Genomic DNA, 16,819 nt, shown 5'->3' with positions numbered 1-16,819 from the left:
ACTTAGAATATTTTGCGGTTGGTTAAATTGCAAAGAAGACAATGTGGTTGAAAGAGATTTATTAGTGACATATTTGTTGAAATTCAATCATTGATGGTCCTAATGAAGTCTCTTTGTAACGTTAAGGGTGAACTTACCTCGAGTATGGATCCCAAGTCACACAAGCTCACATGATATATACTCAGTATGTACCATCATGTTTGATAGTGATTCAAATGTGAAGACGTCATAGTCAATATGTCATATCGAAAGATAATCTTGTCGATCCATTCCATAAGCTGATGTTATTGACCAAGTCTGACAGTCAGACATAGTCGAGAGACATTAGATTTTGAATTGGCTTAAACACTCTTAGTTTGGTTTGTTTTAATACCTGAGAACTTTAAGCAGTATAAGTTTTAATTTGATTTGGCGATTATTAAGTGGTGATCTTAATATATGATGGATTTCGGTTATTTCAATTAGCCTATCACCACGTTCTCACTTTTTCATGTTTGGAACCCACTTCCCGAGTATTAATTTACTCAAACGTCCACAGTCGGTCATACTCTTGGAAGTAAGTAGTGATTCAAGATTGTCGTGAGTATTAGTGGATTGTCCATATTGATTGGACATAACAAAGAGATTGCGCTAACACTCATGAGTGCTTAATTGAGATTTAAGTATTTGACCAACCCACGCTTAGAGATTACTTCATGGATTCAATCACGAGTAATTCTAAGACGATAATATCTTCTATTCTTCAAACCTAGATACATGTGGGGTTTTGCTCTATGATTCTGTTATGCATTGGACTACTCCAACGCTAACCGTAAGTGGTAGTTATAAAGGCTATGTCCATGTGTGACATGATGAAATAGACATAAACTATGTAGTCGGAGTTTATTCGTTCCTTTTGCCTTAATAAGAGCAGCGATATCTATGGGCCCCTCGATGATTTGGTGTTGACATCTAAAGTGCTTGGCCGAGCCCTGACTGGAATTGATGTGTTCAATTTAGTATTCAGATGCAGTCGTCACAAATCTATATCGGGAAACATAATCTTGAATTCTTGAGATTGACCATTATCTATGTCTCGGATTCATACAGATATCATAGAACGAAGGGATAGTTGATCACTTATCTAAGGGCTGAATCTTGATTAGATTAAGAGTTTGGTAGTTGCATTGGATGGCTAACTCTCTGCTGATTATTGGAGAAGTATTAGTCATCATATAGTTGATGACTTGTCCAAGTGGGAGACTGTTGGAATAGTGTCCAAGGTCATTAACTATTGGTAATATTTCTAATAATAGTAGGGTCCTTTTGGGTTTCCCTCATGACCCAAATTGAGTAGAATAAATAAAGGATAAATTAGTTTATTAATTATTATGGTTAATAATTAATTAGAAACTAATTGGAAATATATTTTGGAAATATATTTTGGGAATTAATTTACACTTTAATTAATTAAAGGGTTGAATTTTCATTAATCGATAGTTGGTTAATCAGGAATGTTCCAGAATCCTTATGGAATTAGGGTTGGATGAAAATCACTCCATCCCACATGGGAAAGGATTGAAATTTCGTGGTTAGGCCTCCATCCCACATGGGAAGGAGTACTAAACCCTAGGAGGCATCCAAGGGTATAAATAGGGCCTTAGGGATTTCATCCTCCTTGCACCTTGGCTTAAAGTATTCGCCAACCTTCTTCCTCCCCCTCATAGGGATGATTTCTAACCCCTTTGGGTTTGTGAAATTGACCCTTCTCCTAGTTATTTTATTCCACTCTTTGGTGTCATTGGGTGTGATACCATTAAAGGGATTCTGGTTTGGGTCCTTTCATCTAAGCAACTTCATGGAGGTTCAAGATCTCAATCATGGAGATCAAGGGCTACATAATAGGTATGTTTTCTTACTTATGTTTTAGTTTTCTAGGGTTGATGTAATTAGCATGAAGACATAGATCCATAGGATGCATGTACACTTAGGTATATCGTTGTTTCGATTTTTCTGCTGCCTAGTTTTAGAGTGTATTTGATGCGTAGAAAACACAACAAAAGTGATACAAGTGAGTGTGGGTTTAATCCAATACTCATACCTTATGAGCACTCATGAATGTTGCAGCAAACTTTCCTATGTCTAATACAATTCAGACAAATCTACAAGCCAAATTCTAGACAATCTTGCTTCAATACCTACTTCTAATGTATGATCGACTGTGGATAGTTCGAATAATATAATTATTCTGGAAGTCAAAACATGCAATGTGAAAAAATAGTAAATGATCGACACGAGATAGTAAATTTACTTATAAATAAAAGCACCTTTTATTTATCATCAAATGTCAATTAAATTTCAACTATTACAAGTTTCCAAAGTTATCTAATCATAAAAACTAATATCGTCCTTCAGCCCGATGTGCCTTGCATGCTGTAAATGTTTAACCCTACTCAGTCCCTTCGTGAGGGGATCTGTGGGGTTCTCCTCAAACGATACCCTCTTTACCACGAGGAGTCCTTCTTCTATTCGATGTCTTATGAAGTGGTATTTTCTGTCGATGTGCCTAGATCTGCCATGATCCCTTGGTTCCTTGGCTAAGGCAATTGCACTCTCGCTGTCACTAAAAATCTCCATAGGGTCCTTTATAATTGGTACAACTACAAGGTCTCCGATGAAGTTCTTCAGCCATATTGTCTCCTTCGCTGCCTCGCTTGCTGCTATGTACTATGATTTGCAAGTTGAATCAGCTATTGTCTCCTGTTTGGAACTTTTCCAAGTTATTGCTCCTCCATTCAGGGTAAAGACCCATCCCGACTGAGAGCGGAAATTATCTTTGTCAGTCTGGAAGCTAGCGTCACTATACCCCACCACTCTCAAGTCATCACTCCCACCGAGGGTAAGGACCCAACCCTTAGTCCTCCGTAGGTACTTGAGAATGTTCTTTACCGCAGTCCAGTGAGCCTTGCCTGGATTCCCTTGATATCTGCTGACCATGCTCAAAGTAAAGGCCACATCAGGGTGAGTACAAGTCATAGCATACATGATCGAGCCAACAGTGGAAGCATATGGTATTCAACTCATCTCAGCTATCTCAGCCTCTGTACTCGGACTCTGTGCTTTACTCACTTTGGCATTGCTCTACATCGGTAAGTCAGCTTTCTTGGAATCCTGCATGCTGAACCTTTTCAACACCTTATCCAAGTAGGTACTTTGACTAAGTCCTATTAGTCTCTTACTCCTGTCTCTCAATATCCTTTTCCCAAGAATGTAGCCAGCTTCTCCGAGTTCCTTCATAGCGAAACACTTCCCAAGCTAGGACTTAACCTCCTGCAAGGTTGGGATGTCGTTTCCTATGAGTAGTATGTCATCCACATACAAAACTAGAAAGATGACCATGCTCTCACTAGCTTTGACATATACACAGGACTCATCCTTGCTCCTCGAAAAACCAAACTCTTTTACTTTTTCATCGAAACAAAGATTCCATCTGCGAGATGCTTGTTTCAATCCATAAATGGATTTCTCAAGATTACACACTCTATGAGGGTACTTTGCATTGACAAAACCCTCTGGCTGACTCATGTAAACATCCTCATCCAGCTAGCCATTAAGGAAAGCGGGTTTGACATCCATTTGCCATATTTCATAATCATGAAAAGCAGTTATGGCTAGCATAACCCTAATAGACTTAATCTTCGCTACTGGTAAGAAGGTCTCATCATAGTCAACTCCCGGAGTTTGAGTAAAGCCCTTAGCAACTAGTCGCGCCTTATAAGTGTGTACTTTCCCATCCATGTCGGTCTTATTCTTGAATATCCATTCGCACCCGACTGTCTTACGAGCCGGTACATTATCAGCCAAGTTCCAAACTTGATTGTCATACATGGACTAAATCTCGCTGTCCACCGCCTCTTTCCATTTAGCAGACTAGGGGCTTGCCATGGCTTCCTTGTAGTTGTTAGGTTCATCCAAATTTACTAGTGTACTATCACTGATAAATGTATCACCTTCTGCAGTAAAATGGAAACCATAAAACTCAGGTGGAACTCTAACTCTACTGGAACGCCTCAGAGGTACAAACTCGTCAATCGGCTAAACAGGAGTTTCCTCCTCAGGTTGATCGCTAATGTTTGAGGTTCCTTCACCGATTGACTCTTGAAGTTCTTCAAGGTCAATTTGCCTCCCACTGTCTCCTTGGATTATGAGCTCTCTCTCTCTCTCTCATGAAAGACTCCTTTCCTCGCAACGAAGACAACATTGTCACTCAGCCTGTAGAATAGATAACCAAAGGATTTCTGTGGGTTTAAACCTCCATGGGTTGTCACATGGGTTTAGCCCAACATAAGGAATCATGGATCATTGGCCCACACCATGAGAATTAATGATTTACGAAATCAACCCCCTTATATTTAATTAGTCTCTTTTGATCACAAAATTAATTCCAAATTAATTATTGATCAATACTAATTAAATAATATAATTTCATATTAATATATTAGAACTTATAATATATTAATAAATCATGAATATCCTCTTCTCAAAAGTCCATCCTTACAAATTGTTTCGGTGCTGTGCAACCCAAATGGACCATACTACTCTCGGGTCAAGTACATACAAATTATAGTCATGGGCTTAGACACTAAATCCAACACTTTTGCCTCAGAAGTTCTGTCGGCGCAGAGCCCGGTTCCTCGCTAAACTCCTTTGTAAGTGAGTTATGCTTACCTTACTTTAAGTATAACTTATGTTTAGGTTCATTATCGTTATTATGAACCTATAAACAAGATTTATCAGTGATTCCAAGTCGTTATACTGATTGATCTACTTATAGGGATGATGTCTAGGCTGTGATTTAGTGAGGTGTTTAAAGTAGGATTTCCAAACAGTATACTTCGTATACCAAACGGACCCTACCTCTGATATGATCCTATATGGTTGTTCCTTACTTGATAGATCATGACGTAAAATTTGAGTTAATGATAAATCTAGACTAATAATTAGTCGCAATAAATATTAGACTAAAATCTAGTAATAATGATACTAGGTTTCGTCGAAGGAAAAGATGATTGTTAGAAGCGAAGCATTGCCCAAAATTCGAATCGTCATTTAACAAGTGAGTGCATAGTTACTTTCATCTTACACATAGATATGAAATATTTAATATAAATTACATGCTATGTATGTATATTATATGTGTTCTTGATATCTATGCTGGATGAACAAAATATACATGTTTTATTTGATTTAAACTGTATATGTATTTTATACCTATAAAAATATTGGGTAAAGATGGGTAGATGAATGATGAGAGATGAAAGATGATATAGATGAACATTGGCAGCTATGGACTTAGTGCCCTATAGATGAACATTGGCAGCTGCGCCACAACCTGTAGGTTGTTTTACTAAACAATATTAGTAAATAGTACTCATAAATAGTATCTTCCAATGAACCGATGTTGCTGCCATAATCGTTGCTCTGATACCAATTTGATATGAAATGATTAGAAAATAACTCAATCTAATGTAATGATTAAAGAAAAAAAGATAAGTGTCTGATATTTGAGACTCAAGGGATCTCCAAACAAAAGAAAGCAACTCAAAATTTTGCCTAGCCTCTTAGATCCAACCCTAACCCTATTTATTAACTCTCCTAAAATGATAAAAGGAAACCCTAACTTCATACGGAAACCATAATCAACTACATAAAGACTAAATAATAAAGATACTAGAATAATCATAACTTACTAAACAACACCTATTTTTTTACATTTCTTGTAGACCCAATCCCACTTATCCGTTCGGTTCATATCAGAATGATGGTCAAGAAAAATGACATAGTAACGTAAACCGCTTGTGCAAGCAATTGGTGAAGTCCAAACATTTAAGTGAATAATATAAAATGAATTTGCAACAAATGTAGTAGATAAATCAAAAAGAAGTTTAACATGTTTGCTGAGTTGGCAAGAATGACAAATGACATCAAAATTTTCTTATTACATGAAATGGAATTACTAGTGCCAAAGGGAGTGACTTACAAAACGTGAACTTGATGTGTTGAAGGTAGAACCGGGTATAAAGAGCCTTCAATATCACACTAGATTAAAGGTTGCTTGGTCCTGTAATCCTTGACAGTAAAACCAAATTCATCAAATTCAATAGAGCATTTATTTTGACAATTAAATTTCGAACATATATAAGATTTTTTTATGACATTGGGCGTGATTAGAATATTATTTAAATAGAGAGGACAAACAGAATTATTTAAAGGAAAATGGGAGTGTCCGGTCATAATTACAAGTATTTGGGACACATTACCAACTAAAATTGATTTACAATCAATGTTATGACTAAGGGTTTTAGACTTTTTAAAAATTTCTAATATTCTACTATAATTATTAGATTTGTTAGAATATTTTAATATATTAAAATATTCTAATGACGAAAATAATATTTAATTTTTTTCGAAAATTTTCATTTATATTACATTTTAGAAATATATTTTTTTATCTCCAAAATGAATTGATATGATTGCGTCCCTATGTCTCAAAAAATATGATGATCTAATATGAACCTAATATATATATATATATATATATATATATATATATATATATATATATATATATATATATATATATATATATATATATATATGGAAAAGTAAATATATTGTTAAAGGTACGTAAACTTAAGCTCCCACTCGTACCATAATACGTCGTTTTGTTTCATATAAGCATTATAATGTTATTAAACTTCAACCCTAAGTTGATTTACTTTCAAAATTTCAAAATTTCACAATCATCTTCCTCTTACATCATATTTTTATGTTGAACACCAGTAGGTTATATATATTATAGTTGAAAATGAAAATTATGTTAGAGGAAGATAATGATGAAATTATATATATATATATATATATATATATATATATATAAGGTAAATAAAGTTAGGTGTTGAATTTTAAGAACATCGGACGATTACAAATGCATATATGATATAAAACGACGTAGTATGATGTGTTTAGATATTTAAGCTTATATACCTTTAAGGATATTCACTTTGCCTACATATATATATATATATATATATATATATATATATATATATATATATATATATATATATATGGGTTGGGTTATTTTGTTTTCACTATCTATTGTGTGCATGTATGATTAATTATGGACCAATCATTTTAGTTATTTTAAGAAAGTAATTAATGCATATTACATGTTGAAGATATAATGGACATTAATTACATCTTCTGCATTTAATATGCATTAATTACTTTCTTAAAATAACTAAAATGATTGGTCCAGAATCAATCATACATGCACACAATAGATAGTGAAAACATTTGAACTTAAGTTATATATATATATATATATATATATATATATATATATATATATATATATATATATATATATGGGCTCAGGGAATATGTGACTGTCATGTACCTAAGCTTATATATAGAACCCTCCAAACAATGTAGTTTTGATCCATTTATATCCAAACTAATAATAATATCTCTTTTACTATTCTTCCTTAATCATGTGACTTACTAAATCGATCAAATTTATATTTTTTTCTTCATTGTGTGTAGGAACTTAAAGCATTAAAAGTCGGGATCATTTAATCAACCATATTAAATTCTAAATGAAAACTAATAGAATAAAAGATAAAAGAAGAACATGTCATAACTCAATCAAGTTTTTCACAAAATCATTGGATATAGTTTTTCAATTGAAGGACAAAACGTTTGAGTTATATTTCGTTAAAAATATTAGTTTTTTATTTTCTCTATAAATTTCAATAATTATTTGCAATAAAATATATATAATTGATCTTTTTCATTCAATAAGTGAACTTAATTCAATGGTATTCTATTAAAACAAAACTTAAAGAAAATGAAATTGGATTTGTTTTGTTTAAAACCACTTCGTTTAAAAGATTCTATACCTAAGCTTAGGTATATAACAGCCACAAATTCACTTTTCCCATATATATATATATATATATATATATATATATATATATATATATATATATATATATATATATATATATATATATATATATATATATTCAAAAGACTACTAATCGAAACTGGCAAACAACTTCATATTCTATCAAAACTAGGGGTGAGCATAATAATCGAAAAACCGAACCAAAATTAAATTAACCGATAAAACCGAACCATTTTTAAAAAACGATGGTTCGGTTTGTATTTTTTTTCCTAACCGATAACTAACGGTTTCGTTATAGTTTTATAGATTAACCGAACTATTATTAACTGAACCAATAAATTTATATTTAAATATATAAAAATTATACATTATATATAAAATAATATAGTTCAACTTATTCAAGTGCAATTAATTTCTTTTTAAATCATTAATGCTCACTAATCAGTAGACATGATTGAGGAATTAAACAATCTACAGTTGCACACAGACGGACACATGCAATTAGCAATCACGCATTGTGCTAAGACAATTGATTAATTTGTTAATTCTTAATTCTACAATTTGTAAACCTAGAGTTGATTGGATGCCACATTCAAATACAAAAATTATATGTTTTAGTTTATTATTTAAAGATTTCAAAAGCTTACAAAAATTGTTGTTACAATATTTTTTGTATTCTTTTTTCATTTTTTATACCGATATACTTTCATTTTGTATCATTTTTGAATATTATGGTTAACCAATATTAACCATTAATCAAAAGCATTAGCCGAAAAAATCATTAACCATAACCAATACTAACCATAACCAATGGATACGAAAACACATTAACCAATAGTAATGATTATGGTTCGATATTGTTCAATAATATAACCAAACCACTCCATATACACTCTAAACAATTTGACAAACTTTTATTTCCTAACTGTCAAACCAATATTTAAGTCCAAAGTAGTTTATATGCTATATCAGAATACTCATGTTAAAATATTAGATGATTTTCCAACTATTTTACCATAGTCAATCGAGAGGGAACAAAGTCACAAAGATATATGTCAAATCAGTTGAAACCAATATCACGAACATCACGTAACGATTGTTTTATTGGGTAAAATAAATTTAATGGAATGTTTTCCAAACAGATATTATATTTCCTTTTTCTTTTTTTGAAAATCAAAAATTAAAATTTAAAAGTGTGCTCCAGGCTTCAACAATTTTATGAAAAATGCAATATAACATTTTTTCTTGTTCTTATATCAAAAGTCAAAACTCTATGACGGCCCAAAGTTATTGATGAGTTACAAAGGCCCAAGTGTTCCTGAAAACGGGCTAATCTGTTAAAGGATAAATATAAATATTTAGTCCAGTAGCACAAACCGGATTCTTTTTTTGTGAAATCAGATCGGTTTTGGTCGACAAAAGTTAAAACTGGATTGATTTCAAACAGATTCTTTAGCAAAAGTATTCAAATTTATAGGATCCAGTTAAGATTGGTTTGATACCGGTTTAGGTGAAACCGGTTTGTAAAAAACTATTTTGTTTTTGCTAGTTTTTCATATTTATCTAAACTATTTTGTTTTTGCTACTTTGGATGTCAAAATTTAATGAAATTCTCATGGTACTTTTTGCTAAGGTATTTTTCAGGTCTTCGGCACTGAATAAAATGTTTAAAACTGTATTTTTCAACTTTTAATTTTTAGAAAAATATTTTTTAGGCATTGGGGATATTAGTGAAAACCCGTCTTAGAAAACATTTAAAACCTTGTATAAACAAAAATTGAAGTAATATTAGATGAAAATAATGGTATATTTTTTTACTATATGAAAATCGGATTTTATAGGTTTGAACTTTGAAAACATGTTTTTAAACGGTTTGTTCTAACCAAATGTAATTTGACTTATTAAGATAATTAACTTTTTGGGTTGTTTACATTTGGGTAATTAGTTTTTTATACATATCTAGGTAATAAACTTTTTGGAAGTATCTACATATTACCATTATGACCGGCTATAGCTGGTTATATTCGGTTATAATGATTATATGTGATCACTTCCAAAAAGTTCATTACCCATATGTGTATAAAAAAAATAGTCGAACAAAACAAATATGTAAGAGTAAATTACACGAATGGTCCCTCTAGTTTTGGATAATTTGCATATTTGGTCTTTAATTTATTTTTTTTAACTCAAATGGTTCATACTGTTTATTTTTGTTGCGCTCTTGGTCCCTGTCTTACCTAAAAAGAATATTGTGTCATTATTAATTTATTTTTATTTAATTTCTTATTTATGTATTTATTTTTTTATATATCTAAAAAAATTAATAGACCCCACATATTTGTATCTTCTCACCCTAAACCTAAAACCACATTTGAGAAATTTAATCTGGGACCCACCAGTCACCATCTCATCTCTCATCCTCCTCAACTTCGATTTCATTTCCATTTTTAGTGACATCGATGTCTTTTCACCATCCATTTTTTTCGGTCCTTCAACTCCAGCGAACCAACAACACAATCCACTGTCTCTTCATCGAATTTTCTACAACCACAACTCAATGCATCACAATCCTTGCATGAAAAGAAAATTGATACCATAACTTGAAACGCAAATCAAAACCTAAAATTCTATTAACAACATCCTAAGCTTAAATCATCAAAAAATGTGTTTATTTATTTATTTTATATTATTGGTCTCCATTTATGATACCTTAAGTCTCTAGTAAATTTAAATTTTTTATATTTAATATCTTAAACAATAAAATTCTATAAAACGACGATGTGTTTTTTTCCATATCAAATCTAGATTTTTTTTACCAAAATAGTGTATTTTAAATAAATATTTAACAAAATGATGTGGTTTTAAAAATAATTACCATTTAGGTTAAATTTTATACCAAATTAAAATTAGAAAGTAAAATAAAAACAAAAATAAATTGACTTATCAGGGTAATTAACTTTTCAGTTTGTTTACATTTGGGTAACTATTTTTTTCTATACATCTAGGTAACGATTTTTTTTGAAAGTGTTCACATATGACTATTATGACCAAATGTAACCTGCTACAAGTGTCTTGATGATTTGTGATAACTCAAAGTAAAATAAATATATAAATATATGGTCTAAATGTATTATTATAATTATGATTAAGGAATTATTTAGGAGTAAATAGAGAAATATGGAATTTTAATCCCAAAACTCATCACTTTGATTAAAGTCATAGATTCAGACTTTTGGGTTAACTAGAAAGGTTACAAAGTCGGGCATTATAAAAGACACGAGAAATAGAGTGGGATGCCCACAAAAATTGCAATAAATGTTGGAGAAACAAAATAGAAATCGGGGTTGGAAGTTCGTGAAGGTTTTCGGAGCTATGTTATAAATTAAGGTATGTCCCTTCGATTTAAGCTTGATATAGTTGCTTAGATAGGTTTATATATACGCTAAGTATATTTTGGTTCAACCTCTTGTTTCAATTCAACCAAGGCAGTAGCAATCTAACATCGATTTATTACTTAAGCTGTGAAAAAAGTATTGCTAGTGAAAGTGTTCTTTTTTTAGTCACCGATAAAGAAAGTACCCCAGTTTACCAGATTTGTAAAAAAAGGAAAGACTTTCTAATCTATTTTCCTCTATCTGAGGCAATCACTACGAACATGCGTTAACCTCATATATCTCCTTGATCGACCTCTTATTCGGGCAATGAGGGGTCCATCCATTAGATCTGCTGGTCTGCTCGGAGCGTAACCATACTTTGAGGTTTCATACGAGGAAAGGGAATTTGATAGTTTAACGCCTAAGATTTCAGTAATTGTTTGAATCCATACTGTTTGGAGCATGATTTTGATAATTGTTTATGACAATTGTTAGTAAAAGGTGAAGATATATGGGGGTATTTTTATAAAATTAATTGATATTATATTTAGTGAAATCGAAGCTTCACTATGTTTAAGATTTTTAAGTGAAGAAGAAAGTGATTTCAGATGGGCTTGTATATTTTATTTGTTATACGTGGGTGAAAACCTATTACTTTAAAGTGAAATTATATTAATTTAATGGGTCAATTTGAAGGATGGTGAAAGTAAGAGGCCCACTGTAACACTTTTTCTTCCAACGTTTTTATTTTTATTTTTATTATTATTTTTTTCAGAAAGTATAGTTTTAGTCCTTGAACTTTCAATTTTATTTATTTCAGGACATACTCAAGGATAATAAAATATTTCAGTTTTGACCCCTAAACTTTAATAATCTGGTATTTTTCTAAAAGTTTTGAACCCCGGATTTTTGTGTTTGCCATGTAAACATGTTTTCTTGGAAATTTATATATATACGTTTAGAGTTTTTTTTTTTTTTTTTTTTTTTTTTTTTTTTTTTTTTTACCACCGAAATATTATCTAAATGATATATTCAAAAAGGTTATTATAAACATTATAAGTAACTAACGTAAGTTATTATTTATTTGTTGAATGAGTCATGTGGATGGTTGAACCAAAATAAATGTATATAATGATTTTTTAGGATTGTGGTCTTAGAAAACTTGTTACTGAAATATAGGTTGCAGGTTAGCAACATAGCTTTGGTTAGAATTTGTCGGTTACGAGGTGGGTTTTTCGTATTCTATGGTTGCTCGTACATAAATGTTTATCATGTGGTTTATATGCAATTTTTCAATTATTTATTCATAGTATATTTTATGACAAGTATGGTTGTGTGCAAATGTTATTTTGAATTGTTTACTCATTGTGTGTTTTTTTTTATTGGGTGACATGTTTAGTGGGAACTGGTAGGGTGTTTAATCGCCGCGAGCATGTCGGATGTGTGTGATCGGCGTTGATGGGAATTAAGAGTCATACTCATTTCCTTGGATATTTAAAATACTTGAGTACAATGGATGATAAGTTGTTTCAAGATGAAGGGAAATGAATCTTTGGTTCTTTCTCTGGATAATTAATCGTTCCCCTAAATTACGTCATCGGGTGATATGTTTGTTGTATGATTTATTGAAGATATATGATAAAACTATTTGTTTTTTTAAGTGATGGAAATGTATGTGTAACACGAACTCATTAGACCCTAGGCTTACCCTTTTAGAAACTTTAAATCTACGCAACCCAGGAAACTATTTAAAAAGTGGCAGTAAGAAGGCTAGGGAGAATGATTGATCAACAAGACGACAAAGGAGTTCCGCAAAGATGTAACACCCGAAGCTCTTTGGTTGAAGACTATATTTTGTTTTATTTTATTTTGCTTCCGCTGTAGTTTAGTCTATAAGTAAGTTCTTAATTGATCTTGGGAGATATTAGAACGATTATTGTTATATAATCTATATATGAAAATTAGGGTGTTACATGGTTATATGTGAACACTTCCAAAAAGTTCGTTACATAGATATATACAAAAAAGGTTACGTAGATGTGAACAAACCGAAAATTGGATTACCTTGTCAATTTTCCTCTAACCAGAAACCAATCTAAACTAGTTTGGTTATGAAATAGATGGTGAACTACATAATCGTGTTTATTTTAATTTAATACAAAAAACCAAAAATAATCTAATATCAAATTTGAAAAATAAAAGATAACTTTAGTTTTACTTTAGAACAAACTAGGGAAGGATCCCGCCGTTGCGGGGATTAGAAGGCATTCCATTGCAAAACATGTAATTAAGTATTTAAAATGTAGTGTTGATTATTAGTATTAGTATATGAGACACTTCGGTAAACAGGGAAACGTTTTATTTATTCAGATGTTCTAGTATTTCATCTTTTGATTGTCATCTTATCGCTATGTTGATGAAATGTAGGCGACAATTTGAACTTAAAGTCATTAATACATATACTAACTTTTTCTCAAAATAATAGGTGACAGAATTATAGATTTATAGTATAAATGTGCAAAAAATCAGTTGGAGAAAAGTCATGTGTGCCTGGACAAAATTTGCTTCCCCGTAAATCTGTAAAAAATAGAATACTGTAAGCACAAATTGAGAAAAAAAAATGTTATTTAGAAGATGTCGAACATGCCTGGTAATAGCAAAAGTGAAGCTAGAATTTTTTGTGCCAGTAAGTAATATTTCCATCCCCTATGAAAATGAAAGATGATATAGTAAGAAGAAAATTATGTAAATAGATTGGTAAAGAATTTTGTAACGATAACAATCAATACAAAAAAATATTCATAAGATGCCAATTATTGAAAAAACGTTATAAACCCAATTATTGTTAAGTAAGCACCTTATAATCTATCTCAGTATCAACTTCTACCTATTCCACTCAGAATGATCTTGAGTTAATACCAAAAGAGTGAACTTCACCAAAACTGCGCCAACGTAAAAAATGGTCCAGACGCTGACCAAAAAAATGCTTTCAGTTTCATATATATCGATCCATCTATAGATTGTTATACCCAGAAAGGTGGATGTATTTATAGTAGCTAGTAGTAAGCTGCATTTGAATTGGACTTTGCAATGTTCTTTTTCACTATAAATCTGTTAACCAAAGTAAAAAAAAAAAAAAGTTAAAATACAAATAAAGTACATCATTCTATTAAAAACGTTTAATAAAATTACATACTATGTCAAATAAACATATCACCGTATCAACTGTAAAAAATTTGAACAAACATATAAAATAGTAAAACCAACTAACCTTTACTTAGGGGGTGTTTGGATTAGCTTATTAGCTTATTGCTTATTAGCTTATTTGTGGTGGGAATAAGCAATAAGCAATAAGCATGGGGAGAGATGCTTATTAAAATTAGCATATTTAAACACTCAAAGTTAGCTTATTATGGGAATAAGCAATAAACACCTCTTTTTTTCCTATCCAAACACCCCCTTAGTATAACAACCAAGTGTTTGGAACCAATCATTTGCCTATTGCCCGATTGCCCCTAGATTAAGGAAAAAAATAAGTAGTAAAGTGTTTAAAAGAATATATAAGAATTTCATAAGCACAAATACCATGACTTATGGTACAACTAACTTCAAGACTTCGTAAATCTCATTTATATCGAAATGCCAATGAAGTTCCCCCCATTGAATGTCAACAAAATCTAAAACCCAATAAGCAGCCAACACAATGTAAAGGAAATAATGAAATTAACATAAATTTTGACACATACCTCTGTCCCAACAGAAAAACCTGCTTCTATAAGTCGTGCAATAACAATTATTATGCATGCAGTCTTCCAATCTCTTTTTCCAGAACTTCATGTTCCACTAACAAAATAAGTTGTTAGCTTTCAAACATTTAAATGTGTATAATTGAATTTGTGTTTTTATTTATTTTAATATATACAATAAGGGTATTTTGGTCTTTTAGTTTAAAAAAAAAAAAAAAAAGAATGGGAACATGTGTAGAAACTTACTGTATGTTTTCAATTGCTCTTGAGCCAAACTCTCTTAACCATTGGTTCAGTGCGAAACAATTATAATGAAATCTAACAGAACTGTAAATATGAATTAAGGGGGAAGATCAAAATCTATAGTAAAACATAAATGTCATCTACTAATCAATGTTAAGATAGATTTGAAGCTACAGAAATCCAAAAAACAAAAATGAAAACCTATTTTACCGTTGGAAAAAATATAAATGTGAAGGCAACTTACCTTTTGTCGTTTTTGGTAATGATTTGAATTAATCTTCAAATTTCCAAGTGGAGACTTCCCTTTGAATCCTTAAACAAAAAAAAAAAAAAAATCGGTCATCAATAAAAACCTGCAACCTTATTTTTATTATCCATCTTTCTGTTATGAATCCCAAAATCATAACGTTGAACATATAAAAAAAAAGAAGCGAACTTCATCTAGTATTTAGGAAAACAGAGCGAAAAATAGAACCAATATCTTATTAGAAGTGACGAAGAAGCAGGCAATATGAATCTTTCGATACTCCATGCACACTAAAATGCGATACACCTGCTAAAATTGAAACGTAATGTTTGTCAAATTGAGAAAGGAATGCCAAATCGGATAGAAGGATGTGTTTTATATTTAAAAACCCGACGTCACTTTTTTTGAAAAAAAAAACCCACGCTAAACCTTTCTTGGTCCTGTCATCCCGGATGCAATCAATATGTATTGTCGTTGTTTCCTCGGACGGGGCCGACACTGGTAAAAAGAGGCAGGCATAGGCATAGGTATCAAATCGATCTAGGGTTTAGTTGATGTTGACGCTTCTGATAGAAAGGGGGGCACATCAGCAACTGTGAAAATTGAGAGCTTGAATCTTGCGCAGTCTCCTTTGTTAGACGACTTGAACATAACACACAATACCAAAGGCGCTGACGATGATAACTAAAAAGATGGGAATTCGAGGAACACCGGTTTGTATGGTGCGAGGTGCGACATGGGAGAGAAAGGTTCGACAAGCTGGAGGTTTTTAGGAGAGGAGGCAACATCGACTTCGAAGCAGTGGAAGACGGATCGATTTGAGAGATGAAATTGAAAGCAATAGTAGAAGATGAGGCGGTGGAGGTTAAAACAGTGGAGCGGCGAGGGAAGATCAAGTGAGCGGTGATTGATTGAAGGATCGAGAAGTAAAAAAGAAGCGGTGGAAGCTACGATCTTATTGGAGGCAACGGCGGTGGAGGACCGATCATAAAATAAAAAATAAAAAGAAATTGGTTTTGGTCCAATCAGATGAAAATCCTGTTCATGTGGTACTTCAAAATTAGTATGTATATATAATCACATCGAATCGAGACATGAATTTAAAATGAATAAAAAAATCCTGTATAAAGAACAGAATAGTGATAGTGATATGAGAAACAAATTAAGAAAAGTAATAGTCCAATGATCATATAATATTAAGAAATATTTGTCTAGATATAAAAATTATTCATAGCCTCTTTAAGCCACCCATAACGAA

The 16,819-nt window shown here is 31.7% G+C and overlaps 1 long non-coding RNA gene across 8 annotated transcripts; it reads right to left on the bottom strand.

Moving 5' to 3' along the window:
• Positions 1 to 13,969: 13,969 nt before the first annotated feature.
• Positions 13,970 to 16,591, bottom strand: LOC111883934 (uncharacterized). 8 transcript variants are annotated; one of them, XR_002847544.2, is made up of 8 exons: positions 15,991 to 16,591; positions 15,559 to 15,867; positions 15,318 to 15,398; positions 15,072 to 15,168; positions 14,911 to 15,002; positions 14,597 to 14,840; positions 14,183 to 14,436; positions 13,970 to 14,031 (listed from the first exon to the last, which is right to left on the bottom strand). It is a non-coding gene; the product is annotated as an uncharacterized LOC111883934 (long non-coding RNA). The 8 variants fall into 8 exon arrangements; XR_002847546.2 differs by lacking the exons at positions 14,597 to 14,840; positions 14,911 to 15,002 and having other exon boundaries at positions 15,559 to 15,626; positions 15,790 to 15,870; XR_002847541.2 differs by having other exon boundaries at positions 14,597 to 15,002.
• Between the last annotated feature and the right edge of the window lie 228 nt (positions 16,592 to 16,819).

The sequence above is a fragment of the Lactuca sativa genome, chromosome 7, assembly GCF_002870075.4.
Source record: "Lactuca sativa cultivar Salinas chromosome 7, Lsat_Salinas_v11, whole genome shotgun sequence".
Lineage (NCBI taxonomy): Eukaryota > Viridiplantae > Streptophyta > Magnoliopsida > Asterales > Asteraceae > Lactuca > Lactuca sativa.
The sequence above is the reverse complement of the archived record's forward strand: the minus strand, read 5'-3'. Positions and strand labels throughout refer to the sequence as shown.